The sequence below is a fragment of the Zosterops lateralis genome (assembly GCF_965231275.1).
Source record: "Zosterops lateralis genome assembly, chromosome: 22".
Classification (NCBI taxonomy): Eukaryota; Metazoa; Chordata; class Aves; order Passeriformes; family Zosteropidae; genus Zosterops; species Zosterops lateralis.
This window is the reverse complement of record NC_139782.1, coordinates 3,586,417-3,606,339: the sequence shown is the minus strand read 5'-3', so window position 1 is coordinate 3,606,339 and position 19,923 is coordinate 3,586,417. Positions and strand designations below refer to the sequence as shown.

At 47.4% G+C, this 19,923-nt stretch overlaps 1 protein-coding gene across 4 annotated transcripts in view; it reads right to left on the bottom strand.

The window, feature by feature from the left end:
* Positions 1-19,923, bottom strand: part of KAZN (kazrin, periplakin interacting protein) — an 87,307-nt gene that overhangs the window by 44,408 nt on the left and 22,976 nt on the right. Inside the window, exons 1-2 of one of the 4 annotated variants that reach the window (XM_083876885.1) lie at positions 10,989-11,160; positions 10,722-10,877 (exon numbers count right to left, since the gene is read on the bottom strand). The exons of the other annotated variants lie outside the window; for them this stretch is intronic. The gene's annotated coding sequence lies outside the window, so the exon portion shown is untranslated. Of the gene's footprint in view, positions 1-10,721; positions 10,878-10,988; positions 11,161-19,923 lie in introns of those variants that run through there. 4 annotated transcript variants of the gene reach the window in all.

Sequence of the window (19,923 nt, the reverse complement as noted above, 5' to 3'; positions counted from 1 at the left end):
GGGAGGTGGCTGCAAGATGCCTCCAATGTTTTTATTCCAAGAGCATCCCTTTGCTGGGTGCTGACAATGGGCAGAGCACACGTGTGGCCCTGGGAACACCTATCCCACCGCCCACGCTGTGATCACAAACTCTGGTGGAGCGTGGCTGTTTCTGAGCTAATGCCTTGGGTATTTTCCTGGAGAGGAGCTAAGGGCTGTGGAATGAGCTGGTAGCTGAGGGAACAGAGTACAACAGTTCATCTTGTCTGGAAATGGCACACAATGTTCAGAAACTGGCATTTTTATAGCCTTTAAAATTGTTCACTTCTGAAACTGCTGCAGCCATTCTCTCATGAATGGAGAAGCACCAAGAGAAATGGCTCAGACCTGGCAGGAGGGGAGAAAAAAAACCCCAAACCCTCCAACTCTCCCTCCCCAAAGTACCCTCCTTAGCTTTAATAACTCATTATCGTATTATGAGGCAAAGGCTCACAGGATTATGGTATTTAGTAATATTGTAATGGATGTGAGCCAGCCTTCCAGAGAGCTTTTTGTATTCCTGCTTTGTGCTGACCTGGCCTTAGACCTGGGGTTTGTGCCCCACTGTGCTATCAAAGACAAATACCCCCTGCCCCCCATCAGTAAATACACGTGCACTTAGCAAATACATGCTTAGTAAATTATATATGTATCTATCTATATATGAGTAGATATATATGTGTAGTACAGGTAGGTAGGAATTTCAGAGCATGAGGTTTTCTGGCTGCTTCCACTCAGACAAATAGATTATACAATCCTTCAGCAGCAAAATAAACAGCTTAGAGCAAACAAGAGGCTTAGTGTGCCAATACTTTGTATTTTCTGGCTGGGGCTGGCCATGGCTGAGGCCACTGAGCCCAGCCCCTGCTGCTCCCTCTGCATAGCCCAGAGACCTGCCCTGGTTTCAGCCCTTTGGGTCACCCAGCACTGTCTGCAGCTGGATTTTCCTCTCTTTTGCTCTTTTTGCAGTATTAGACTCGGGCAGAGTTTCTTCTGGCACAGATCAAAGCAGAAAAAATCAAACTGAATGCTCCTGTGTGCAGAGCCATCCTCAGTTTCACAGGATCATGGTTTGGATTGGAAGAGACCCTTAAGATCATCCAAATCCTTCCTCTCCCATGGGCAGAGACACCTTTCACTAGACCAGTTGCTCAAAGCCCCATCCAACCTGCCCTTGGTTCCCAGGATGAGTTTTAAGCATTCCCAGGTATCACCCCCATCTCTTCATCCCTCACTAAAAGGACACTAAAGCTCACAGGAGAAAACTGTACCCAAAGCTGTTGAATGCACAAGAAGGCAAAACAAAAGAAAACGTGTTTTCTTCCACCTTTTCTCAATTATAGCAGCAAACAAGTTTTCATGCCAGCAGAATTAGAACCGAGACTAAAGGCATCGTTTTAATGTGAAAATGAAAGGCAGCTTGGGTGGTTTGCTTTGTTGCAAATATGTAGATGCATTTTTGTAATTCCAGCTGAATTTCAAAACTTCCTTTCTCTGGAGGAGGGCACAACCAAATCCTACCTGCCCAACCCAGCACACCGGGACTGTTTCCTCTCCCAAAGCCAGGGAAGGTTTCTGCCTCATTAACACCCTCCTCCAACCCTTCCCTCCCCTGGGAGTTGGAATAGATGACCTTTGAAGGTCCTTTCCAAACCAAATTATTCTATGATTCTTTGATTCCCACCCCATCACCACCAGCTCTCACTGATGTCACAGGTCTGACAAGGCCCCAGGGCTGCAGCCCCTCTCCCACCACAAGGCATTTCTGGGAACACCTGCAGCTCTGCTGCCCTTTCTGAGAGTTTGGCACCATGGCAGGAGCAGTCAGACAAACAACTATCCCCATTTCTACTAAAATAAACACAATTTTTTAAATTCCAGCAAGTAATCCTGCATAAGAGGGAAGGACTATTGTAACACCAGTGAGAGGAGGCTGCATTTTTTACTCTTTTCTCCACTATTTTCACACCATCCCTCTCCCAGCCACGTTATTGAATCAGAAACAGCCAGGTTCATCAAGGCTTACTTTGTCTAAACAGGATTTGGGGTCTCTGAGGGCCACTGGAGAATATCATGTTTAAAGAGAGATGTTCAAGCTCAGGACAATAAGGGATGTGTTAATGCACTGAGAGCCAAGTTCCTTCACTGCCACTCTCTTCTTCCCAGGCAAAATTACACAGATTAAAAGAAACACATGAGAACTGGATCACCCCACTCTCTTGCCAAGTGATCAAATTAACTTCCTACAACCCTTTCCAAATCTTACATTTCATACTTGTGAACTCTTGCCAGGAAACACAAGAAACTATTTCCTAGCAGGGAATGAAACAGTCCCAGTGGCCAAGGACGGAGCCCATGGCCAACGCCAACACCCAACCCAGAACCTGGAACGGAGCAGAAAGAAGCAATTAAAGAAAAGAACCATGAAATTCTCCATGAGGACAATTTATAAGCAATGCGACTCCCCACTTCTGTGCAAACAATCCTCTCACAGCTTCAGCTTCCTCGCAGACAGAAGTAATTTTCCACCCTCCAAAAAAAAGACTTTCATGGGACATGGGCCGACTTGAGAACAAGCCCAGGAATAAGGAACTTTTGAGAAATTTGCACTGGAGGAAGACTCCTTAAGATGAAGCCCAGTGAGGAGGGTCCAGCCCTATTTCCCCACTCCATCCCCTGGAGGAGGAGGAGGTGGCTGCTTTCCCAGCCACACACTCCAAAGCCAATGAGACACAATCCTGAGACGTGTTTCATGCTGGCCCCCTGGCCAGTCACTACAGAATATTTTAGACTTCAATGAGACTATGAGATGCCTCTAGACCCCAGCCTGTGCAGTGTTTATATGCTGTAATGGCCCTCCCCTCTGCTTCAAGCCTCCTTATGTGGAAACACCTCCAGTGAAAGCAGTGGGAGGCTCTTAATTGCCTCTGCTCCAATCAATACAAACAGAGCTCAGCAATGCCAGCCACCACGGCGAATGCTGCCTCCCCAATGGCACCATTTCCATGCTTTCTTACTGTTTCCACTGCCAAAGAAAGCAGGCAGAAAGTACTGGATCTGTGGCTTCCAGGATGAGCCCACCAAACCCTACAGCTGAGGACTTGATCCAAGCTGAGCCAAGATACATGTCGAACCATCTGGGACATCAACCACCAGCCTTTGCTCTTCCAAAGGCTGGAGAGAGCTGACACCAATCCCTGCATGTGCCCAGCTCTCCTCCTTGGCTGGAATAACCACAAGGAAGGCCTGGGAGCACTGGTGCCAGGCAGGATGCAGAGGATCCACGTTATTCCTGCCCTTACGTGAACCGCTGCCACCGACAAACCGAGCCCGAGAGGACGACCACAAGAATTTTGATTTAATGCCATCTGCAAAGCATCTGAACTTCTCCTCAGCAGGAGGCACAGCAGCTGGGATTTCCAAAGAGGCTGGGGCAATCTGAGCTCCCGGATCATCTCGGTTCCTGGGATACTTCAGAGCCAGCCTTAAGCCTGCTTAACTCGAACAAAGCACAAGAGAAGAGTCTTCCCTTACATTACAAAATCCTACTTCACACTCTGAGAAAACACAGCAACGCCAGAAATGTATCTGAAAAATCCAGGGTTAAGCAGTTCTTGAGGATGGTGCTACCTTTATCTAAAGTGAACGCTAAATTGTCTTTAAAAATATGGTAATTGACAGGGTTTCACCAAGTTTATTAAACAATTCTCTCCCAGGCTCTCTCACAGGCAAGCCCTTAGCCCTGCAAGTTTCTAAAAGGCTTCCACTCAGTAATTACAGCCTTGCCTCTGCTATTAGATGGCCCGTTATCCTCATTTGGCTCTCTTGTTATAATTACTGAGATCATTTTAACAGGTAATTTGGCATAGCTGTCATCACCTCTGAGTTTAATGTGCCTTCATTCACAAGTGCCACACACGTGTGTTTCCTTTCCAGCCCCCAGAGGGCCAGGGGTGGGAATTTCTGGAGCATCCCAGGACCATGTGCAGGGTGTCAGCATCGTACACCCGAGCAGGGTACAAGCAAGACAAACAGGTGGCTTCTCTCCAAAATGACTCAGGGTAAGGTGTGGGATGCCAAATTAACACAGAGGGGTGGCAGAGAAGGAGGAGTAGACAAGGCAATGTTGGCGAGCACAGCAGTGGCAGCAGATTGGACTTGCAACAGACCTAGAGATACGTATTAATAAAAAATATATCAGAGAGTCATAGAATGGTTTGGAGTGGAAGAGACTTGGGAAGCCCCATCCAGCCTGGCCCTGGACACTTCCAGGGATGGAGCAGCCACAGCTTCTCTGGGCAGCCTGTGCCAGGGTCTCCCCCACCCTCACAGGGAGGAATTCCTTCCCAATATCTCATCTAAATCTCTGTCAGGTTAAAGCCCTTCTCCACTGCCCCACCTGCACTGAAGGACAGCAGGGACATCTGCTCTGGGAGTGGAAAAGATCCCTGGATGAGCCCACATCAGCTTCCAGGCAAGGTCTGAGTTTGAGCAGAGATGCCACAGGGTAACATGAACCCTGGCAAGGCAGAGCTCTGCCTGGGACCTCATTCCCCACCACTCCTCCCACCTGTGGCCTCAGTGAGTGCTTTGTGGTTTTCCTTCTAAACCAGGACTCTCTGAAAGCACTGGGAGAGAACATGGACTTCAGCCAGGCTGCAAAGAGCACCAGGCTCCTTAATTACTTCTTTTCCCGGGCTATGCCTGTTTGTGCAGGGCTATATCATGAAATTTGTCAGTGTTAACAATATAGTCCCCTCCAGAGAGCCATTCACTTCACAGGGCTGCAAATGTGATTGGTAAGAAATTAATTTAGGGTGCAGTAATATATCAAAAAGGAGATGGAAATAAAACAAGAGCCCAGGCCTGCTCTAACAGGAATGTCAGCTGGCCAGGGGATCAGCAGCAAGACCATGGTAATGATAAAAACCATGGAAACTGCACCACAGCCATCTCTGTAAAAGAAATCCCAGAGGAAAAAAAAATACAAAGCGATCCACACTTGAATGGTAATCATTGGGTTAAAGTGGGATCCAAAGTTTAAAATGCCTCCTTATGATACATTCCTGCAGTCTTTCTTCAGGTTCTACATGTATTAGTTCTCTGTTTCCAGGCTTTCTTTCTAATCTCCTTATGATATTGTGGGGGAAGAACTCTCATTTCACAAACTGTGCACTTAAGACAATAGCCAATAAAACCCAACAGATTCCCATACAAAGGACTTCAGAAGAGCAGATGAGGAGGAGATGCCACAGGATGAGAGGAGGTGGAGGACTGCAGAAGAGCCTTTCCAGTGCAGAGGAGGTTACACAGCCCACTAAGTCCCAACTTGCTTGAAAAGCAGTTTTCAGAGGGTTATGAGGAAAATAATAGAATCACAGCTAGCTTGGAAATTGCCTTTCTTATAAGCTCAGGAAAGGGGAGAGAAAGGGAAAAGGCTGAAATTTCACCCAGAAGAACAGAAATCCTACTGAGGATCCTCTGAGGCATCCCTCACTGACGGGTCCTGCCTGTTGTGACAGGGAGGGACAGAAACCCCTCAGCCTTGCAGAGAAGCTCTGGAGGGCCCTGAGACAGCAAGAAATTCCTTCTTTTGCAAGAAATTAGGCTTAAAATCCAACCCAAGTGTGAGTGGTGCTGAAAGCTCCTGGCAGCTAGATAAAACAGCACAGGTCCTGCACTGGTTCGTGCCTTCAGCCCTGGCATTGGGCAAGGAAATAACACAAATCTGTCCCAGTCATTCACATTCCTGCTCTTCCCTCCCCATGGGGAACATCTGAAGGGTGTGGGTCTCCAGCAAAAGTGGGGCTTGGGGGACACCCACCCAAACAAACCCATCCTGGTGTTCTACAGGAGATGAGGAATTCTCCTTTCACAGGAGGAACTGAGCAGCCCCTCATGGCTGCTGTGACTCTAAATGCTTGTGAGAGAGCCGCCATATGGGCTCAGATTTATCACTTGTGTTCCCTAACTTGCACATCTGTTTTCTATAAGTAGCTGTCCAAGTCAATGCATCTCCCCTTTCCTCATGAACCGCCCACAGAGCTTTCCAAGGACAAATCATTGCTCCTCTCCTGGTTATCTCTCACTGGGCTCCACTGTGCCACCTGAACAGCCTGAAGTGCTGCTCACAAAAACCCAGAGTGGACATCACCCTCTAAAGCAAAGGGTAACATTTGCAGTGGTCACTGGGGGTGGGTTTAATCAGGATTCTGAATGAGAACAGAGTGATCTGTTCCCATCAGCAGCCCAGGAAACTCCCTGTCAGCTCCTCAAATTCCATTAAAGTCAAGGAAGTTATTCCCACTGCCCTGTGTCAGGACGCCTCCTCCTAAACTGAGAGCTGAGCAGAGGGATCTGAGAGAAAAGGGGAATTTTTTCCAAGGTCAGAAGTATTGGGAAAGTGGCACAAAGCCATGGGGGTCAGGAGGAGCTAATGAGACTTCCCAGAGCCCATCTCATCTGGACACCAGGAATGTGTGGCATGCAGAGGGCAGAAAGGGCCATCCCAGATGCGGGAAAACTTGGTTCCTGTGGATGGCCACCACAGCAACTAACCCTTATTGCTTTGAAGTTTCAGTGAAAAGCCAGTAATTTCTCTTTCTTCTTAAAAAAATAATAATAAAAAAAGCCAAACCAAAGGGGATGTCAAACATTTTTCTGCCAAAAATGTTGTGTACAGTCTCTCATGCCTTCTTCCTTCAGCGTTTACAAGAAGCCTACCTACCGACTTGGTACTGAAGGATGGGGATAAATGGAATAAAATAATTGAGAAAAAAAGAGGCAGGAAAGGGAACAAAAACATCTACTAGGAAATTCCTGCTCTGCAAGTTAAGGACACAGCTCTGTGTGGCCCACCAGGCTGCAGGGCTGCAGTGCCACTGGGTTTGCAGTGCTGTGGGGACAACAGCAGGAACCACAGCATTGCACTGGCAACGTGGCCCTGCTGCAGTCACTCCATCATCCAAGCCTGGCCATGGATCTGAGGGCAATTTCATGTCACTTCAGTAGCTCCAAGGGACTCGGGGATGGGCAAAATGCTACATCAATGGAAATCAGGGGTGTCCTCTTGCCTCTCCAGGCTGCCAGGTGCTCTCAGGCAGGACACATTTTGCTCCCAGACAAGTGCAATTAGGCAGTAAAACAGTTTTGAAATAAATGAATATTCTCAGCTGTTAATGATGCCCTCCAGCAGAAGTGCCCAGAATGGGCTATTACCATCCCCAAGAGGAGCCACGGGCAGCCCCTCAAGGGTTAAAGAGCAGGGAGGCTCTTGTGGATGCAAAAGTGGGAAGATTAATAGTGAGTGTATCAAAAGTGATAAGAGAGTGAGCAGTGGCTGAAACAGAGATTGCAAAGGATATTTGAGAAGAAACTCTCCATCCACAGAAGAAATAAAAGGTCAGTGAAGAGAGACTGTGACTTCTCTCAGAAATGTCACAAGTGCTTTCCTGACACAAATATTGACAGCACAGATAGATACATAAAATTTATTCATTTCCCTGCCCTGACAGCATGGAGAGTCAAACATCATCTGAACAGGGGGACAGGAGAAAGGAATAAAGCAGGATAACCGAGCAGGTAATCAAAGCCAAGGGTCACTTGGGGCAGGCAGGAGTCACCCAAGCAGGACACCACTCGTCATTTAATATTTACACTAAAATCCTGCTTCTTGCTCCTGCATAAAAAAAAGCCCCCAGGAACAAAAAGAAAATTTATCTCAAAACGTCTCTGAATTCACCAAACTGCACTGCAACAGATTAAACCATAACAACACAGCCCAGAGAGGACAGACAAAATATTAAGCAGAATTAAGCCTTAAAGGATGTTATGGTCCTTGGAGAAAAATGAGCTCAATTGCTTTTATCCTTATGTTTTACAGCAACTTTAAAAAGCCTCTTCTTCAGAGAATGCTCAGCGGTGACTTTTAGACCAGGCTTTCAGCAGCTGCCTCCCTCTCTTCTCTAACATATATAATCTAAATTACAGTGGTCACAAACAGTATTTCCCTTGCAAGAGCTTTATTTCAGAGCACTGTCTGCTCCAGTAGTGGCAGAAGAATTTACAGTCTGCCTTTGCCCCTGAAACGCAGATTTACAGGAAGAGCCATTTATTTTTATTCCAGACTAATGATTCTCTCTTTCCATCAATGCATTTAATTCCTTGAAGAGCTCAGTTTCCAGAGTTATTTCGCAAGACTTCCTCCTAGTTCTCAGTTAATTATTACTGACAAAACAGCAAAACGTGAAGTGCTACTCACTCTATCTTTGGACACACTGGGAAGATGTCCCACTGCTGCTGGGCTGGGGGAAGATGGGAGACCTGAAGGCATCCAGAGTCACCAGGCAGCTTTTCCTGCAAAACCACGCTCTTCCCCCAGCATCAACAGCAAACCCACAACATTTTTCATTGGAAACGAAAGGAAGAACTAATAAAGCGGCCTGTTTTTTCCTGCACAGACAGAAAACAGCCTCTCTGCTTTCTGCTCTGTCTAGACACTTCTGTTTTGTACCATCCCAGCCCATCAATAGTGTTTAAATATTGAGGAGGGCTCCCACTGCCACCGCCGCTCCTGTCGGCCACTGCTGGGGACGGCCAAGGCCTTCAGGCAGAGGAGGTGGCATCTGCCAGCTTGGGTGCAGTTGCTTAAGTGCAGCCCCCCAGGAAGCATATCCAGCCCAGCTTGAGGCCTTAATTATTAATAATATTTAGACAGCACTTGCAGAAGTGCAAGAGAAAGCCTTGACCCCTGCTGGGCGCTGTGGCCGCGCCTGGAGCAGCTCCCGGGCTGCCCTGCTGGCTCTGTGCTCCTGTCCAGCAGCTCTGCCAGCCTGGGAGCAGGGATTAACTCCCCAGCATCAAAAGGCAGCTCTTGCTTTGCTGGCTGAGCTGGCAGGGAAGGCTCAGGTACTAAACAGGCTGTTGGGGGAAATCAGTGTCGGGGTTTTGTCTGCGTCATTTCACTGAGAGCAGAGCCCTGAGGGACAGCCCAGCACTGCACAGTGTGAGGGCAGGTCAGCAAACCCAAGCACAACAGCAGGTCAGCAAACCCAGGCACAACAGCTGGAAATCCAAGTTTAAGCCAAATTTTTCCTTACAACCACACAGGATGGTCTTGAAGAAACTGAGCAATTGCAGCCAAGCCTGGGTGTGGCTCCTTCTTGGTCTTTAGATGCTGCAGCACATGGCCAGGCAATGTCTGGAGCAGTGCTGATGGATCCAGACATTATTTCAACCATCAGCTGGGGTTTTATTTACACCCTGGGAGGTTTGTCTACCCATTGAGTCCTGGCAGCTTTGCTGGTGTCTCTTGGCTTCATCTCCTTGCCACAGCCTGCTCTGCCTTCCCCCCCAGTCACAGACCATTCTCCTTTCTTTGTTCCTGGAGGACAGCTTTGTTCTCTGCATAATAACAGGTGATTTAGCAGCTGTCACATTGTCACATTCAGGAGCTGGAGGATTTGAAGGCAAACTCTGTTGAGTAAAATGTGCTCCCCGAATCCCTCTGGCTGCCACATCACCAGAGACAAGAGGATGACAGAGAAGACAAAATTCACTTCTATGGCAGAAAGACTCCACTTGTCCACACACCCAGTTTACAGCACTGAGCTCACACTCCCAGCTCTCCACACAGACCAAAGGATGCTCAAAACCACCTAAGACAGATGCACAGGTCTTATCTGAGGGTGCTCAGTAACAGTTATTTGGGCTGCTCTAATGACACCTCCATTCCTTGCAGAATGAGATGCCACAGCCAGTATTGCCCCCAGGCCCATGTGGGGACACACCACTCACAGCTCTCTGCTGCATCACCATCCTTGGATGTACCAGCACCTGCCTCCAGACCAGAACCAGCCATGCTCAGCATTGCTTGGATTTTGCATTACAAAAAAATAAGTACCCGTAAGTAACTCAGTAATAAACCAAAAAGTAACTAAAATCCACCAAGTTATCACAGCTGCCAAACTCTGCTCCAGCCAACTGCAAAATCCCTTCCAATCCCAGTTTATCCCTCATCCCTCCACATCCAGACTGACACTCCCACCCTGCCCCTGACACGAGCCCCAAAATAGAAAACACCCAAATATTTCAGTTTCTCCATAATTCATGACAAGCAATAACACACAACCAACAAGCACAGGGAGTGATAAAGGGAAGACACTGATTCAAAACCAGCACAACTCCTTTTCCCTTGGTGCCCAAGGCCTGGCATGCACTGGGTTATATTGATTTAAAGGTGGGCTCATTACGCTGCAGGCGGGATCCCATCAGTGAAATGAAGTAGGAATTAATACTCCATCAGCCCATGCTGAGGTGCAATACCAACCTGCAATGATAAAATTATTTAGCCAGACACCCCCCCCCCCCCCCCCCCCCATCTCCATCTGTCCCCAGACTCCCAGCTCCCCCCATCTCCTCCTCCACCTCTCTGGCTCAGCCATTCCCACATCTCTGGCCGAGTCTTCTTCCCTTTCCCATCAAGCCAACACACACACACAGGCATTTCATGGACAATGAAATCAGAAGGGAACAAAAGAGCAAACCTCGCTGCTCCATGGCCTCGTGCTCGGCCGGGCAGACAATGGTCCCAGCTGCTTCCCAGGAAGCACCCAGCCACAATGAGCCCAGCCCCGGTGCTGAAGAGGGTCCCAGCTCCCTGGGGGGCAGGAGGTTGTCACTGGAATATGCATCTCATTGGTTACCTGTCAGCTTTCCTGGGAGGTTATGAAGTACAGCCGCTGCCGGAGGCTATAATGGGATGTAATAACGAGGCGGCCCTTCCACAGAGCAGCTTTGATTAGGTGATGGGAACTGGCAGCATCCGCTGGCTTTTTTAAAAAAAACACACAAGCTCGAAGCTGTAAAATAAAGGGATCGCCAGGAATGTGGCCAATTTCCAGGCTAAGAGGGATGGAAAAGAGAAATAAATTACAACCTTCGTTTCTTGCTCTAATCTCTCCACCTCTCACCTCCTTGGAGGTTCCATTGTTGCTGTCCCTCTAGGCTCAGATATTATATCCTGGTTCCTCAGGTATGCTAGAAAAATGACATGTTATAATACTAGGGAATTACAGACTGTGCAGGGGGAAGGAGGAAAACTCCCTGCCCCACAAATCACTGCCAGCAGCTCCTGTCAGCAGCTCGAGCTGCAGCCTGGGGAGGCACCTGCAAATTCACTGAGCAGGACTTTGCCTTAGCTGGGATTCACCCCTGTCACCTTTCACACGGGCGGTATCTCAAACTCACTGCAAAACTCTTGACAAAACTATGACTTGAATGTGGCTGCAGCTTGGTGACTCCAGAGCTGTCAGGGGGGTCAGTGGGGCCCAGCTGAAAAGTCTGGCTTTGAGCTAAATGCAACTTTTGTCCTGGTAACACAACTGACCACGCAGCACCCTTCCACCTCCCCCTGTTCCAGCACCACCGTGCCTCAGTTTCCCCAGCACAGATGTCCAAGCTGGCACTGAGACGTGGCAGAGAACAGCAGACAGGCATTTTTCCTCCCCACAGGCTAAGGAAAACATGTGCAAGCAAGATGGACACGAGAAAGCCCTGGGGTTTGGAATGCCAACTGGAAGACATAAAACCTGACTAATAAAGCACAGGCTGTGGAAGATGCTGTGGATGCAAAGGGTGCAAGGGTAGGGAGAAGAGCAGCGTGCAGGTTAATGAACACACCAACCCACGACTCCACAGAAAATCAAATTCAATCAATCTGTCTTTGAAGGACACAGTGAGACAATGGCTGGGAGAAAGAAGGCAGTGAACACACTGGCTTGGCTTTTTCAGCCCAAAAAAGGAAGGGGAAACAGGGTTACCCTGGACAAACTGGTATTTCCCTCAAGCAAGCAGGTCTGTGTGAAGCTGTGATTATTTCCAAGCAGCAGGTGATGCTTGACCATGTGGGATTTGCATGGGGCAAACACTCAGCCGGACACAGAGCAGGATTTGGGACTGGGTTGCTGCAGTAAGGACCAGCATTCCAGAAGCAAAGCAGCATTTTGCAGGCTCAGCACAGCTCCTCCTTTCAGCATGAAGCCCATAAACAACAGTCCAACAGCTTAACAGGGCTGAAATATGACGGTATTCAAAGGGGATGTCAGGAGGATTAACAGCCCTGCTCCTTCCCGCTGAAGCCGTGTTGGGACTGGAGAGTCGATGCCGTGCTGAGAGTGTGAGGTTTTACATCTTCATTAGGCACCAGCTATGGCTGGGTTGGTGGGGGAAGGATTTCTGCTCTCCATGACCATGCTGGTGACATGAGGGACGGCTCCCACTTGGCACTGCTGACACCAGGAGAGGTTGGGAATGGGGTGACCACTTGTGCTCCCCCTTTTGGTACCACACACCTGGGAAAGCATCACCAGCAATATTTTTTACCATGACTGAGGGAACCAAACAGGTCTGGTGGTCATTGAGGCCAGTGAGGGCCCCTCCATGGAGAACTCATCCTAACAAAGCAGATTTGGACAGGGCAAGTGACAACAGGGTGTTTGACCAGATGATAAATCAACACGAGGGTTAAATAAAGTCTGCTAGGAGGGTTTGTAATATTAGGATACAACAGAAAAGAAAAAAGAAACCTTAAAAGAGCAAACACAAAGTGCTGTTATGTTTCCTCTGTTTGCCATGTCGAGATGGGGCTTTGTGGCACCTCAGGACACCAGGCAGGGCTTTCCACTCACACAGAGAATGCTTTGGGTGCCCCCTCTGAATACTGGGGAGCACTGTCCCCATGTGAACCTCAGTCTGCAACTCTGCTTCATAAACTGCAAGCCTGGAACTTGACACTTTTCAAGTGCATTAATGCACTTTTTAAAATAGAAGTGAGCCCAGACAATGGCTCCTATTTTTTATGGGCTGATCCACCTACACATCTGGTCACAACATGAGATTTCAAGCCAACTTTTCAAAATTGCAAAGAGCTGTCCCAGTTCTGCACCACTGATTCGTGCTGTTTTACATGACATAAATATTTATACAATCACTGTTACTATCCTTCAATGACCAAAGTTATCACATTTCAAAGGATCTATATTTAAAGAACACAATGCCCTGATGGAAATGCAGCTTCAAATTTTAAATAGCTGTGTTCCTCCTCAGGCATTGCACACACACACACACAGAGTCACTGGAGGTGCTCCAGAATTCCCATTTTCTCCTCAAAGCCACAGCAGCTCCTTGCCATCACTCCACCTCAGCACCCTGCATCCCAAACTGAGCATCCCTGGTGACACCTGGCTACCTGCCCACCATCTCCAGGAGGGAAGGGTAGTGACAGCACCACTGTGAAAAACACAGATTTGTAACAGCACTGGGTTTACCAACTTCTAGGCAAGGCCAGATGGAAAAGCAGTTTATTTTTATTAACATAAACTGAAGGTATCACTGCCTGTGAGATAGACACATTGGTTTACACCAATCCCAACCACAGGACTGCTCCAGGTTTCCCTCTGTGAACCTGCTGTTTCTAACTACCTGATATTTCAATGCAAACTGAGTATTAGCTCTTCCTCTGTGATTTCTGAACCACCTTACTCACCAAGTGATGATGCAAAATTAGAAAGGATAAAAATAAATCTAGATTAGGAGTTAATAAACTGGGATTAAAACACCTTCATAAATAATTTCACGCTCCCTACACGTGGATAGGTGTAATTACTAGGGAAGAATAAAAGATATAACTCATTTGGGTCAGTGTGATTGTCTTTGTTAGCAGGAAAAAAAACAAACCACAATGAATTACTAGCTATAGAAATAACTCAAAAGGTTTTCAGGTTTAATATGGAAGCAGCAGAAGAAGAAACCAGAGAACAACTTCCATTGCTGTTTCCCATCCACCCCTAAGGTTTGGTTTATCCCTTTCTCCTGACTTAAGTGAAGCAAAAAATAAACACACCTTCCTACCTGCAGTGTGCAAACTCAGACCTGAGTCATCTACAAGTTCCTCCAACAGGAGTAACACAGCTAAAGCAGAGGAGGAGAAAAAAGAACCAAGTGGAAAAACATATTTAGGGAAGAGGGAGAGAAGGAGAGAGGGGGCACTGCTCACTGTCCTCCTAAAGCAGTGCCCACAGCTGCTCCATTCATAAATATTTCACCAATCCGAACTCAGCCTGCCAAATCTGAACCACTGCTTTGATGAAAAATATAAAAAGGCCTTTCCATTAGTGCTTTTGATGTTCTTTGCATACAGAATAACGAATGCAGGAGATTCATCTTCTTCCCCTCCTCTGTCCGCCCTCACTTCAGTCTTTTATCTGGCCCCAACCTCCCAAGGACAGAGAAATCAGGATTTGAGCAGGAAGACAAAGCAGAGCTTTTGGCTTCTATGCGTTTTCCATGGAATCTCAGAATCAATTTAGTTGGAAAAGCTCTCCAACATCCTCAACCATGAACCCAGCACTGCCAAGGGCATCACTAGCCCATGTCCCCATGTACACGTTTCTTTTTTCCCTCCAGGGATGGGGACTCCACCACTACCCTGGGCAGCTGTGCCAGAGCTGAACAACCTTTCTGGTGAAGAAATTTTTCGTAATATTCAGCCTAAACCTCCCTGGTGCAACTTGAGGCCATTTCTTCTCATCCAGTCATTTCCTCTTGTCCTATTTCCCCACTGTTCTGCCTCTTTCCACCTCAGGGGACAAGACAGAGAGGAAATGGGGATACCCAAAGGTTTTTTGGATGTTGTTGGCACTTCACGCTCTGTTTCCACCTGGCTGGACCATACTGATCATCACAACTCTACCAGGTGTTGTTCAGAGAAAGTGAACAGGGGTTTTAAAACCCTTCAAACTCATCCTACCAAGGACAGACAGATCCCAGCTGTTCCCCCTCTCTTGCCCACATGGCACAGCTGGCTCAGCCAGGATTTTGTGAGCTTTTATGGGAGGAAACAACCCCCAGAGCCCTGATCTGGGCTGTGTGAGCTCCCCTGCATTTTTGGGGGGCTCATTTGGTAGAGTCTCAGAGGAGAAATGAATCCTCCTTCCAGCTCAGCAAAGGAAACAACCCAGCGCAGAGGCGAAGCCAAAACAGAGGAAGCAGTACGTGACCTTCTCCCAGCCTCTTAATGCTCTCAGGAACTTAATAGCTCAACATTTATCTTAACTCAGCAGAGATGTGCCAGGGATAAAGTATCCATCTCCCCCCCTGCACACACCAGCTCTGGCGTTTCCAACCCGCCGCTGCTGAGCTTTAAATTGCAGCTTTTATCGCCGGCTCGCACTTCTGCCGCTGTACCACAGCATCCAAAGCAATTAAATCCAACCTATTTTTTCCCAACTTTTATTCCTTGAAGTGGAGCTTTCTTGTATGGGGCAGAGATTACAGGGTTTGGGCTGGATTTTGATTCACATTTATTTTCCATTAAGGACTCGGCTCCCCACATCTCTTTCTCTTCCTCCTCGCTACGTGTTCAGCAGACTCGGCAAATAGGAATTTGAAAGCAGTTTAAAGGAAAACAAACAGAAACTGATGCCTTGCAGAATTTTTTACAACAAGAGTCCCGGGAACACGCAAAGCATTTTAAGGGACTTGAAAGAGAGCAACGTCTTATCAGCAGGAGTGGGATGCTAATGTTTGCAGAGAGTTATTGCTGTGCATTATTCATCCTCCTGCTTTGTATTTATTAGGAATTATTAGGAAACCCATCATCCATCGAGCTGCAAGGCTTCTTGGCAGCACTAACACAGCAGAAAATTCCTTGTGCCCAAGGGCTCAGGCTTTTTTGGGGGTGGTGGGTTTCCTAATCCCATTTCCTGCTCCATAATCCCAGTGAAGGGGAGGAGTGAAGTACCTCACTATTGTCTGGGAGATGCCCCAGTTTCAGGTGGAGGACACAGAGGTCTTGGACATTTGGTGGCCTCATGGTGTCAACTGGGGTCATCCCAAAAGGATCCACAGGGACACAAGAGAGCTCCCACCTCATCTGGATCATTTTAGAACAAGCTGTGTTCCTCCTTTTGGGATGAGAAGGGACTGACACCTCCCAAGCACTGAAGATCAGTGCATTATTGTGCTCCTGGACACCAGCACACCACATTGTGTGGTGGAAAAAGTGGAAAGGAGACCCCAGTGCAGCACCTGTGCCCCTGGTGTTCCCCCACTATTCTGCAGGTGCACTGCTTGCACCTTTTTAGCCCAAATCTCCTTCCCATCTGCCTCTTTCACATTCTCCTGTCTCTGAGCACACCACCCACCTGCTCCACTATCACAGGGCAACACGCTGCCTTTTCTCTGCTTGCTTCAAACTATGCAACCACGAAAGAAATTAGCTGAAAAATAACCTATTTCCCAACCAAATATCCATTTCCCAGAGGAGTTTAGCTTTTTAAATTATGCCACCTTCTCCCAGCAAACAAGCCCTTCTGAAGGGCAAGGCTCAAGCCACTGCAGGGATGCAGATTTTAAAACCATTCATTATGCAAATGGCTCATTTATTGCTGCTGAGCTGAAAGCAGGAATTCCAGGCATGCAAATAAAAATAGTTGGGGAGCAACAGCCAGTAAGTGCCTGTTGGCATCTGCTGACTTGGGTAACACACAGCACGGACCCTGCAGGCAGCAGCTTAAGAGTTTCAAACTACAGGACAAAATTGGTCTGCAACCACCCCTGGTGACTCCCTGGGCTCTGCAGAACCAGCAGCATCTCCAGCTGGAAGTTCTGCCAGTGCTGCAGGTCCTGCCATACCCCTGTTAATCCTGGAGTTTTACTTGTGACAAGATGCTTGAGCTGAGAGAGGCTGAAATTCAGTAATTCAGGGTGACTGGACACAAGGGGTGGAGCTGAGGTGTGGAGAGGTTATGGCAGATTTCATTGACAAGGCTGCAACAGCGCCAGAAGCAAAGCTTTCCCCAAAAACCTTAATAAACATCCCGGGGCTGGGTGGGAACGAATGCTAATTAGCATCTGATAAAGATTCAGAGAGAGAAACTGGCTGGGAAAGGAGACAAACTCAAAATTAGCCATGCAGGCGGGAAATTTTAAGCAGGACTATCCTGGGAACAGCCTGCCTCCACAATTCTCTTTCTCACAGTGCCTGGAAGCACAAGGATGCTGCACGGCCAAGGATGAGTCTTTGTCCTCCAGGAACTGAATCATGTACAAACATTTCTGAGGCCCAGCGCCTTCCAGCTACCGAATCTAATTCAGGTCCAAGTCCTGGAAATGACCTGGCACGGGGTATCAGTTTGCACTGCAGCCATGGGAAATAATAAGGAATTTAAAAAGCAAAACAGGAACATTGAGCTGAGTATTAAAGAACCTTTCAAGTTCAAACATGGGGAAAAAAAAATGCGATGCCGAGCCAGTCCAACGTCAGCACTCAAGGTCAAATGGAAAAAGAAATCTCTGTGGATTTGCCTTTAACGGGCTGTTGTTAGTGCCATTATGTTTAATATCATTAACACAGAATCATTATGTAAATTCTGGTTTTTAAGCTCAGTTGTCGCTATCACAAGTTAGTTTTAATCTAGAAGCAAACGAAAAGCAGCTGGTGCACTGACCCCGGCTCGGCACACTCAGCATTCATTTTCTCCCACTGAATACAAGATTTGCTCATTTTTATGTGCTTCTATATCCTTAAACAGCATCAGCAAAAATCCAGTTCAAGATTTGATACAAGTCTCATTGCGATTTTTGCTGCCAAGTGACTGAAATGACAAGAGATCCTGGCAGGAGCTGGTTGAGTGTTCATCAACGAGCAGATTAATTGCTAAAACAGAAAGGTCCTGATACACAATCACCCGACAACAATCGGGTAATCACTCATTATGTGTCCATTACTCAAAGTCCTGGAACTGGCACAACACCCGAATTTGGAGCCACATCCACCCAAGTGATGACAAATATTGTTTCCTGTTTAAACAGCCGAGCTCAGCGGTTTCAGACCCAGGAATTGAAAAGAATAAATTTACCTGAGCCCATCATTTCACAGCAATAGCTGTATTATATATTAAAAAAAAAGGTTTCTACAATGGAGAGACTGTTCCCGGCTTCCAGCAAGAACATAAGCAATAATGTACGTGCAACAATACCACGATTGACCGTGTGTTTCAATGAGCATTCACACACATGGTCCTGAACAGATGAAGGACAAGTGCTACAAGCTGAATGGGCTCCATTGAGTAAAGCTAATTAGCTGGATAAGCATATGCAAGACCAGGACCTGAATTTGTTCTCTGCCTCCTGGGACAATGATAACTCCTTTTTCTTGTTGTTGCGCCACATAGATAGAACAGCTCTAAGGCAACGCCGTAACCCCTGGCTGCCACAGAGCATTTTTTCGTGCAAAGGTGTCGAGGTTGGGAAACAGCAGCTCAGGTGAAAGAACAGCATTGTCCATGCTCTTGTCAGGACTCATCCCTCCCAAGCTGCCATTGAACACTGCTAATACCCAGCCACATATAACACCACCAAAATATTTGCTGTGACCAACGAGCACAACCTTTGGATAATGGATCTGATAAACAAGACAAGGCTCTAATTTCACACATGTGAGGCACACATTGCCACAGCAGAAGATGCAGCCTGTTATTACGGCCTTGATCCCGTGCCTTGTGTTTGCACGGCGGAGCTTTGGCACGATCTGTGCTCAGCCATGGTTCAGCCATGGGGAACAGGAGCAGCAGCAGAGCAGAGGGCACTGCCAGGGGAATTTCAACACTCATCAAAACAGGGAAACCTCCACCAGATCCCTCTGAAACTAAGGGCTGAGGTGGACATGTAGGACTTGTGAAAGAACTGCCCATGCCTTCCCAAAAATGCATCCCCAGCTGTGGCTGTTGTTTTCTCAACCCAAGGCAGAGCACAAAGCAAATATCCCAAGGGAATAAAACCAACCTGGCCACTGAATAATGCTCTGACCTGCCCAATGGCAGCACCTCAGATCAAGGGGCATTTGCAGAGAATTGGGGAAAGCCTTTCGTGCCTAAGGACAGGAAATGACCGTCAAGGGCTTTATCCTATCCTGACTGGAATTACTGGCAAAGCTCCCACTGGCTGCAGGAATAGGACTGAAAAGGTTGCAGAGCGCAGAGTCAGTGACTACAAAGGGTAAAAGGACTTGGCAGACAAGATGAGGCACCATCCTGTGCCACCAGGTGACACAGTTGTGTTTGTGGCACTCAGTGTGGCATCTCTGCTCCTCACACAGAGCTGTGCACAACCTTCCAAACCCAACCCCAGCACCCAAAACACCCAGGTCTGACATGTCTAAAAGATAAAAAATCATGCCAATTCAGCCATTTCCAATAAGATTTGTGCCACTGGTATTTTCTTCTGTTGTTATTTATTAAAGGAAAAAGAAACACAACGGAAACACACAGTAACCAAACCAAGTCCTCGCTACATTTTATTCCTTTTTAAATCTAAACATGAAGTTGTAAGAGTGGGACATTTGCTATAAGGAAATGAGCTGTCAAGTGATTTACAGTCTTGCTTTGTCTCTGTCTCAACAGCTCCAAGTCTTCTCCAAAACCTATTTTTAGCAAGCTGTAAAAATTAGAGGCAATGAGGGACAGGGTGGGGAGCCAGGAGTTGAGAAATGTGTAAAGCAAACTTACCTACATCTTCATTATCCTAAATCACCTCTAACTGCTGGATCTGGATACCACAGGCACAGTCAGTGTTACACCTGCCTCTACTGCAAGGTGCTCTCACACATGAGGACACCTGAGCAGCCACAAAGGAGCAGTGGTGGGACAAACACCCCTGGGTTTGGGGTTTTTTACTGGGGTTTTGGTGTTGGACTTGTGTTTGGTTTGTTTTCATTAATAATGGCCAGAATGGGATACTGCCATTATGTCCAAGGAACTCATACACGGTTCAGATGAGAGACATGACCAAATTCAGCTGGAGTCAGCACAGGCTTTCCTTTATTCCCACGATGCCTCAAATGGAAAC